The sequence below is a fragment of the Triticum aestivum genome, chromosome 6A (assembly GCF_018294505.1).
Source record: "Triticum aestivum cultivar Chinese Spring chromosome 6A, IWGSC CS RefSeq v2.1, whole genome shotgun sequence".
Taxonomy (NCBI): domain Eukaryota; kingdom Viridiplantae; phylum Streptophyta; class Magnoliopsida; order Poales; family Poaceae; genus Triticum; species Triticum aestivum.
In genome coordinates this window covers 62,742,527-62,752,326 of record NC_057809.1, presented here as the reverse complement: position 1 = coordinate 62,752,326, position 9,800 = coordinate 62,742,527, and positions in this window count along the sequence as shown.

Sequence of the window (9,800 nt, the reverse complement as noted above, 5' to 3'; positions counted from 1 at the left end):
AATGAGTTGTTAAATCATTAGGTGAATGTACCGCAGATTAGTTTGACTGGATGCGTGGATCCTGGCTAAGTCATCAAGTATATGTCATCTCCATATTATATATACTTGATCACCTAATTAAGTGATTGAGGTAATATGGATATGGCATATACTTGATCACTTAGCTAGAATCCATCCAGTTGAACCTAATATGCAGTTTCTTTCATAAATGATATAATAACTCATCATCATCATCATCATATTAATATAAAAACTCTTGCATCATATATATCATCACCAACAACAGTTTTCATACCACAGATATCATCGAGTTCAACATGGTAATGATATTATAAGCGTTCATAACACCACAAAAGCGAATCACTCTTTGAGATTAAGTTCAGGACGAAGAACACGGACATGAGAGGACAAGTACTAAGAGCATGAACTAGCTAATTAATCACTCCTGCTGCTCTTTCTCAGGTAAAATAGCATAGAACATGTATAGCTTTGCTGATTCATCATATCGGAGCATGCAGATGAACCTGTCTCCTAATCGTGGGTTGCGCTTCTGATTGCTGCCCCCTAGTACTTCTCTGTGATCGTTCACAATTTTGCTTCAGTCTTTTACTATTAAGCATTCCTCGCTATTAGAAATCCTGAATGCACTAAAGTGCATTGTAGGATATCTTGGCCGTAAGCTAACAATATTCATGGTACCTTTAGTCTCGATCCAATCAGGCACAACATTCATCGGGAGTCCCTGTTGAAGAATATCGTATAGTAACATACTTAGCAATGAAGTTTAGCTTAAAAAATAATGTATGCAACAGATGCACTGAGGAGAAATAGTAGAAATCTTACCATCTTTCCTAAATATATGTGACCGTAGTTCAGTACGAACACTATTGGTCGCACGTTTTTAGTACTAACATTTCTAAGTGCAGGAAAGAAATTTGTCTTGACAACATCAAGATCCTCAAGCCATGAAACATAATGACTTGTCTCCTCGCAGTTTAGTTCAACCCCGGGACAGTGGACGGTCCTGTCTACCAAGTGCCGGACATGTTTACTTGATTGGAAGTAAGCTGTCAATATAAATTAAGATTTATTAATTATTCAACTGGTTCAAATAATCTCATATCGAAGACATAAATATGGTTGAGAAACTCACATAATGGTAGAACTGGAGGCATCTGCACATCGACCCAGATGTCTCTATTATCTTCAATATCATCTTCCGGACGAATATCAAAGGTGATAACCATATCAGGCTCAAATGCATAAGCCTTGCATAGTGCTTGCCAAGTTTTGCATTCAAAATAGGTGTATGTGTCTGCATTGTATAATTTGAGGTTGAAGGTATAACAATGCTCGGTCTTCAAGTAAACTCTTTTTACCTCCATAGTTTCGTTAGGACTGAAACCTATCTTATCCAAGACAAAAATTCTTGCATGGCAGGGGATACGCTAGTAGAATAGTGAAAAATTAAAATTAAAAGTTGAAGCAAATGAAGCATAAGTCATGCTTAATTACGAAAAAACTTGTCGTTGTGACTTACTGTATCCACTTCGAAGTTCTCATCCAACTTGATGCTGAAGCGTCTATCATCAACTAGAAAATTTCTGCCGCACAGGCCGCGCTGGTCTTCGCAGTATTCGCACGTAATGAAATCATGTTCGTTGTCAGACGACATTCCTATGTTCATAGGTGAAACATTAAACACTTATTAGTTCTATTAATTCAACTAATTCTGTTAATTCAACTAATTAATTGAACTAATTCAACTAACTAGCTCAACTAATTAATTCAACTAATTCAACTAAACTAGTTCTATTAATTTTCTTACTAAAAATAAGGTAGCTAGTTCTATATAATAAAATGTTAATTAGATAATGAAATCTCATATAACTAAATTAAATATATATCTAACATATAATTTATATATAATTCATTTAACATTTGTCATTAATATCTAACATATGTTCATATATAGGTGAAACATTAAACACTTACTGGTTTTATTAATCAACTAAATAAACTAGTTCTATTAATTCAACTAAGTATTTACTAAAAATAAACTAGTTCTATTAATTTCTTACTAAAATAAAGTAGGTAGTTCTATATAATAATATTTTGATTAGATCATCAAATCTCATATAACTAAATTTTCTAACTAAAAATAAAATTGTTCTATTAATTTTCATACTAAAAATAAACTAGTTATATTAATTCAACTAGTTCAAATCTCATATATATACCTAATTAATATCTAGCTAATTCATTTAAAATTGACATTAATATTTAACATCTTTTCCATATAATTCATCTAACATTAACATTCTAACATTATTATCTACGTAATTTATCTAACATTAATCTAAACAACAGAAAATAGAAAATAAGTAAAAAAACAATGTGTGTGTGTGTGTGTGTGTGTGTGTGTGTGTGTGTATGTGTGTGTACGAGCAGGGGGCGGCGGTGTACGGGCGGCGGCTGGCGATGTGATGGGGACGGGCGGTGGGCGAGGCGGCGACGACGGGTGGCGGGGGCGGCGAGGGAGGCGGGGCCTGCGAGGGCGGCGCGCGATGGGCGACGGGCGCGGCGACGGCGGCGATGTCGCGCGAAGAAGTTGGATCGAGAAGAAGTGGTGGTCGATGAAACTGAAATTTTCGTAAGTGCCATATATATAGGGGCCTTTAGTGCCGGCTGGAGCCACCAACCGGCACTAAAGGCCAATTTTCGCCAGGCCAAGGGGCGGGAAACGGCCCCTTTAGTACCGGTTCGTGCCATGAACCGGTACTAAAGGCCCAATCATTAGTACCGGTTGGAGCCACCAACTGGTACTAATGGTTGTGCGCTGCCGCCGGCGGTGCATAATGTTTAGTCCCACCTCGCCAAGCGAAGGGCAGCCGCACTGGTTTATAAACCCAGCCGTGGCTGCTCCTTTGAACTTCTCTATATAGCAGGCTTCTGGGCCTAACTATGGCGCGCTGCCCTGTGAGCCTGCTGGCCCTTCTGGGCCTGCATTTGCACACCCTAGGTCTTGCAGGCCCACTGGGCAGCGCCCCAACAAATTTTTTATATAGTTTTTTCTTTTCTGCATTATTTATTTTCTTCTATTTATTTTTGAGTAATTTTTTATATAGTTTTTTCTTTTCTGTATTATTTATTTTCTTCTATTTATTTTTGAGTAATTTTTTATATAGTTTTTCTTTTCTGCTTTATTTATTTTATTTTATTTATTTTTGAGTAGTTTTTTTTTCTGTATTTAGTTTCTTTGTGACCCTCTCTACTCTTTCGCACATGCTATGCGGGTGAAATGATGATACTATGTCAAGTTTCAACATTTTCAGAGTTTATTTTGTAGTGATTTTCAATTTCACGGTCATTTAGCTCTCTAACAATTAGGTAAATGACTGAAAAACAACAAAAGATGTCAGAACATGTTGGAAATTGATGACGTCGCTTTGAATGCTGCATACTGAACACAAAAGAAGTCCGGAGTTCAAATAAGTTTAAAAAACATTGAAGTGCCAGTGTAACAGATGAGTTCTCGTCCGAAACCCTAATACTCCGAAAGAGTTTGTCCAGTTTGTACACGAAGTGCGTCCAGTGTTTTGCCGTGACCCTCTCTACTCTTTCGCACATGCTATGCAGGGTGAAATGATGATACCATGCCAAGTTTCAACATTTTTAGAGTTCATTTTGTAGTGATTTTCAATTTCACGGTCATTTAGCTCTCTAACAATTAGGTAAATGACTGAAAAACAACAAATGATGTCAGAACATATTGGAAATTGATGACGTCGCTTTGAATGCTGCATACTGAACACAAAAAAAGTCTGGAGTTCAAATAAGTTTAAAAAACATTGAAGTGCCAGTGTAACAGATGAGTTCTCGTCCGAAACCCTGATACTCGGAAAGAGTTTGTCCAGTTTATACATGAAGTGCGTCCAGTTTTTGCCGTGACCCTCTATACTCTTTCGCACATGCTATGCGGGTGAAATGATGATACCATGCCAAGTTTCAACATTTTCAGAGTTCATTTTGTAGTGATTTTCAATTTCACGGTCATTTAGCTCTCTAAATAATTAGGTAAATGACCGAAAAACAACAAATGATGTCAGAACATGTTGGAAATTGATGACGTCGCTTTGAATGCTGCATACTGAACACAAAAGAAGTCCGGAGTTCAAATAAGTTTAAAAAACATTGAAGTGCCCGTGTAACAGATGAGTTCTCGTCCGAAACCCTGATACTCTGAAAGATTGTCCAGTTTGTACAGGAAGTGCGTCCAGTTTTTGCCGTGACCCTCTTTACTCTTTCGCACATGCTATGCAGGTGAAATGATGATACCATGCCAAGTTTCAACATTTTCAGAGTTCATTTTGTAGTGATTTTCAATTTCACGGTCATTTAGCTCTTTAAACAATTCGGTAAATGACTGAAAAACAAGTGATGTCAGAACATGTTGGAAATTGATGGCGTCGCTTTAAATGCTGCATACTGAACACAAAAGAAGTCCGGAGTTCAAATAAGTTTTAAAAAACATTGAAGTGCCCGTGTAACAGATGAGTTCTCGTCCGAAACCCTGATACTCCGAAAGAGATTGTCCAGTTTGTACACGAAGTGCGTCCAGTTTTTGCCATGACACTCTCTACTCTTTCGCACTTGCTATGCGGGTTAAATGATGATACCATGCTAAATTTCAACATTTTCATAGTTCATTTTGTAGAGATTTTCAATTTCACGGTCATTTAGCTCTTTAAACAATTCGGTAAATGACTAAAAAACAACAAATGATGTCAGAACATGTTGGAAGTTGATGACGTCGCTTTGAATGCTGCATATAGAACACAAGAAGTCCGGAGTTCAAATAAGTTATTAAAAATAAAAAAGAGGTGCAATGCTGATTAATTTGCTTCAAGCCTTTCGGAATAGTGTAGACTGCACTGCACATAGCTCAGTGTAATCTATGCTATTCCGAAAGGCTTGAAGCTAATCAACGTGCAGGTGAGCATTGCGCCTCTTCGTCATTGTCTCTGCACTCACGGGCTATAAACCGCTCATACTGCCTCTCTCTTGGTGAGGTGGGACTAAAAATCAGCTTACTAAGAAATTCTAGTACCGGTTCATGCCATGAACCGGTACTAAAGGTCTTCGTGGGGGCCCCAGCCTGACCACAGCCGCACTGGCCTCATTAGTACCGGTTCGTGGCATGAACCGGTACTAAAGGTTGCCCACGAACCGGTACTAATGATGCCCGCCCGCCTAGCCGTTGGAACCGGCACTAATGGTCACATTAGTGCTGGCTCAAATTCAAACCGGCACTAATGTGCTTCACATTTGACCCTTTTTCTAGTAGTGGATCATAGACCACTTCTTGGTCTCTTGACGCTCATATGACGTACCATCCTCCTCTGCTAACCATGCCTCCCTGCTATATTTCGTTTTCAGTATCATTCGGTAAGTAGAACGAACACTGAAAGTTCCTCGAGGTTCCTCATGCCAGGCCCAGAAATCTCCCACCCGGCATGTACATAGAGGGATCCGTAGGATCTCTTCCGCATCAAAGTGAGTGAACACTGAACGCACAAGACTCTCATTTCACGTTGCCGACGTTGGATCTATGAGCTGCGCCACCCTCGCCGGAGTGTTCTGAACAAGTGAGCATATGGGTCGCTTGAGGCCATCACGTGGGATCCAATTATGCCGCCAGATATCTGTTGTCTCCTCATCTCCAATGCGCCTAATAACCCCTTGTGCCAAGATGTCACGGCCATCCAAAATTGCCTGCCATATCTGGTATGGTTGCGATCCCAGTTTGGCTTGAAGGAGAGAGCAATGTGGGAAGTAAACTGCCTTGAGGATACGAGCACCGAGCGAGGTGCTGTCTGTCAAGGTGCGCCACGCCTGCCTTGCCAGAAGGGCGAGGTTGAAAATCTCCATGTCACAAAAACCTAGGCCTCCCAAATGCTTCGGCAGAGTCATTATGTCCCATGCCACCCAACTAGGCTTTCTCTTTCCATGTTTGGAGCCCCAGCAGAATTGTCGTATGATAGACATTATGCTCCCACAAAGTCCTCGTGGCAATCTGAAACAAGCCATGGAATAGACTAGTATAGCTTGTGCAACAGATTTGATCAAAACTTCTTTACCAGCAGCTTACAGTAACTTCTCCATCCACCCCTTGATCTTCTCCCACACTCGATCCCAAAGATATTTGAACATACCGTTTTTTTAGTAGCCAACATCTGTCGGCATTCCCAGGTAACGTTCACTCAAAGACTCATTTTGTACTTGCAGATTGTTCTTGACAGATACTCTTGTCTGCACTGGGCAGCCCTTGCTGAAGAAAATAGAGGATTTTTTATTATTGATCCGTTGTCCAGAAGCAGTACAATATATATCAAGCAGGTTTGACACCATAGTTGAACTCTCCCCACTTGCCTTAAATAACAACATGCTATCATCTGCAAACAAGAGGTGGTTGACGGTGGGAGCCATTGGAGCCACCTGGATACCTGTCAGAGACGACTGAGAACTTGATTTAAGGAGGCACGAAAGGCCCTCTGCTGCAATCAAGAACAAGTAGGGGGAGATTGGGTCTCCCTGTTGGATACCACATGAGGGTATAAAAGAGTAAAGCTTCTCACCATTAAAGCAAACAGAAAAGGAGAATGAAGAAACCATACCCATGACCACATCTATCCAGTGTAGATCAAAACCCAGTTTAGTCATGATACCTCTCTGATGTGCCCACTCCAGTCTGTCATATGCCTTCATCATGTCCAGCTTCAAAGCACAAAAACTATTTGACTTTGCTCTCGACCTTTTCATAAAATGTAAGCACTCGTAAGCACATATGATGTTATCCGTAATAAGCCTCCAAGGGACAGAAGCAGACTGTTCCTCAGAAATTATATCAGGCAATATCTTCTTCAACTTGTTGGCTATCACTTTCGAGGCTATTTTATAGAGAACATTGCATAGACTTATAGGTCGGAATTGGGCAAGCACCGTAGGAGTCGTTATCTTAGGAATCAAAACCAAGACTGTATCATTTACAGATTCTGCGCTCCCCTCGCCCTTCACTATTCTGAGCACTATACTCGTTACTTCATCCCCACAAACATCCTAGTGCCTTTGGTAAAAATGAGCAGGAAAACCATCTGGGCATGGGGCCTTGGTCGGAAACATCTGAAATAAAGCAATCTTTACCTCTTCCTTGGTGTACGGAGCACACAAGTTAGAATTCATCTCGGATGTCACCTTCGTCGGCACATGGTCGAGCATGGCATCCATGTTCTGAACCCCTTCAGAGAGATATGAGGACTTATAAAAATCATTAGCTAATACCTTTAGCTCTGCTGGATCGGATATCTCCACTCCCAGAGAATTCTGTAATGCCTTGGTCATATTTTTCTTGCGCTGTAGACTCGCTCGAAGGTAAAAAAAATTGTGTTTCTGTCTCCTGGCGAGAGCCACTCTACCCTGGCTCTCTGCCGCCACATAATATCCTCCCTGTGATACATCTCAATCAGCTTCTCATTGATTTTTAGCTCAACATGGGAAGGACCTGATCTTGCCGGGTCGCTTTTGAGTTCCTCTAACATCTGTTTGAGCTTTCTTTATCTCCTTTCTAACACTCCTAAATGTATCCCGGCTCCACCGCTGCAAGTTGGACGCCAGATCCTGCACCTTGTGGCGTAGAGCGGCCACTGAAGTGCATGGAGGTCCGGCCCCCCATCCCGACAGTACTAGGGAAAACCTTATACACAAAATCTTAGCAGTAGCGCTGGACAAAACAGTTCGCTACTACTACTTAGTAGTAGCGTTTTTAAATAAACCGCGCTGCTGCTACTACTTTAGCAGTAGTGTGTTCCGCGAAACCGCGCTGCTGCTATATTTGTATTGGGCGCAGATGGCTAGCCCCACTTAGCAGTAGCGCGAACCGTTGACCAGCACTACTGCTACGGCCCGTAGAAGTAGCGCGTTTCTCTGAAACGCGCTACTACTTACTTACCTTATCCTGGAGCGCTTTGATATGTCTCCAACGTATCTATAATTTATTATTGCTCCATGCTATATTATCTACTGTTTTGGACATTATTGGGCTTTATTATCCACTTTTATATTATTTTTGGGACTAACCTATTAACCGGAGGCCCAACCCAGAATTGTTGTTTTTTTTGCCTATTTCAGAGTTTCGCAGAAAAGGAATATCAAACGGAGTCCAAACGGAATGAAACCTTCGGGAATGTGATTTTCGGAACGAACATGATCCAGGAGATTTGGACCCTACGTCAAGAAATGAAGGAGGAAGCCACGAGGTAGGGGGGCGCGCCTACCCCCCAGGCGCGCCCTCCACCCTCGTGGGCCCCCTGTTGCTCCACCGACGTACTCCTTCCTCCTATATATACCTATGTACCCCCAAACGATCAGAGACGGAGTCAAAAACCAAATTCCACCGCCGCAACCTTCTGTATCCACGAGATCCCATCTTGGGGCCTATTCTGGAGCTCCGCCGGAGGGGGCATCCATCATGGAGGGCTTCTACATCAACACCATAGCCTCTCCGATGAAGTGTGAGTAGTTTACCTTAGACCTTCGGGTCCATAGTTATTAGCTAGATGGCTTCTTCTCTCTTTTTGGATCTCAATACAATGTTCTTCCCCTCTCTTGTGGAGATCTATTCGATGTAATCTTCTTTTTGCGGTGTGTTTGTTGAGATCGATGAATTGTGGGTTTATGATCAAGATTATCTATGAACAATATTTGAATCTTCTCAGAATTCTTTTATGTATGATTGGTTATCTTTGCAAGTCTCTTCGAATATTCAGTTTGTTTTGGCCTACTAGATTGATCTTTCTTGCAATGGGAGAAGTGCTTAGCTTTGGGTTCAATCTTGCGGTGTCCTTTCCCAATGACAGTAGGGGCAACAAGGCATGTATTGTATTGTTGCCATCGAGGATAACAAGATGGTTTTTTATCATATTGCATGAATTTATCCCTCTACATCATGTCATCTTGCTTAAGGCGTTACTCTATTTTCATGAACTTAATACTCTAGATGCATGCTGGATAGCGGTCGATGAGTGGAGTAATAGTAGTAGATGCAGGGAGGAGTCGGTCTACTTGTCTCGGACGTGATGCCTATATACATGATCATACCTAGATATTCTCATAACTATGCTCAATTCTGTCAATTTCTCAACAGTAATTCGTTCACCCACCGTAAAATACGTATGCTCTTGAGAGAAGCCACTAGTGAAACCTATGGCCCCCGGGTCTATCTTCATCATATTAATCTTCCAATACTTAGTTATTTCCTTTGCTTTTTTACTTTGCTTTTATTTTACTTTGCATCTTTATCACAAAAATACCAAAAATATTATTCTATCATATCTATCAGAACTCACTCTCGTAAGTGACCGTGAAGGGATTGACAACCCCTTATCGCGCTGGTTGCGAGGAGTTATTTGTTTTGTGCAGGTACGAGGGACTCGCGCGTAGCCTCCTACTGGATTGATACTTTGGTTCTCAAAAACTGAGGGAAATACTTAAGCTACTTTGCTGCATCATCCTTTCCTCTTCAAGGAAATCGAACGCAGTGCTCAAGAGGTAGCACGCTTCACCCTCCACACTCATTCCCTCTCGCCCACGCCGAACCTTTACGTGGTCCGCCGCCACCGCCGCCGCGCTGCTCCTCGCCGAGGTACTCCCTCCTCCCCCTCCTCCTCCGGCCGCCCTCCTCCCACCGCCCCTCTCCTTCCTCCTCCGGCCGCCCCCTCCCTCCTCCTCCTCTGGCCGCCCCT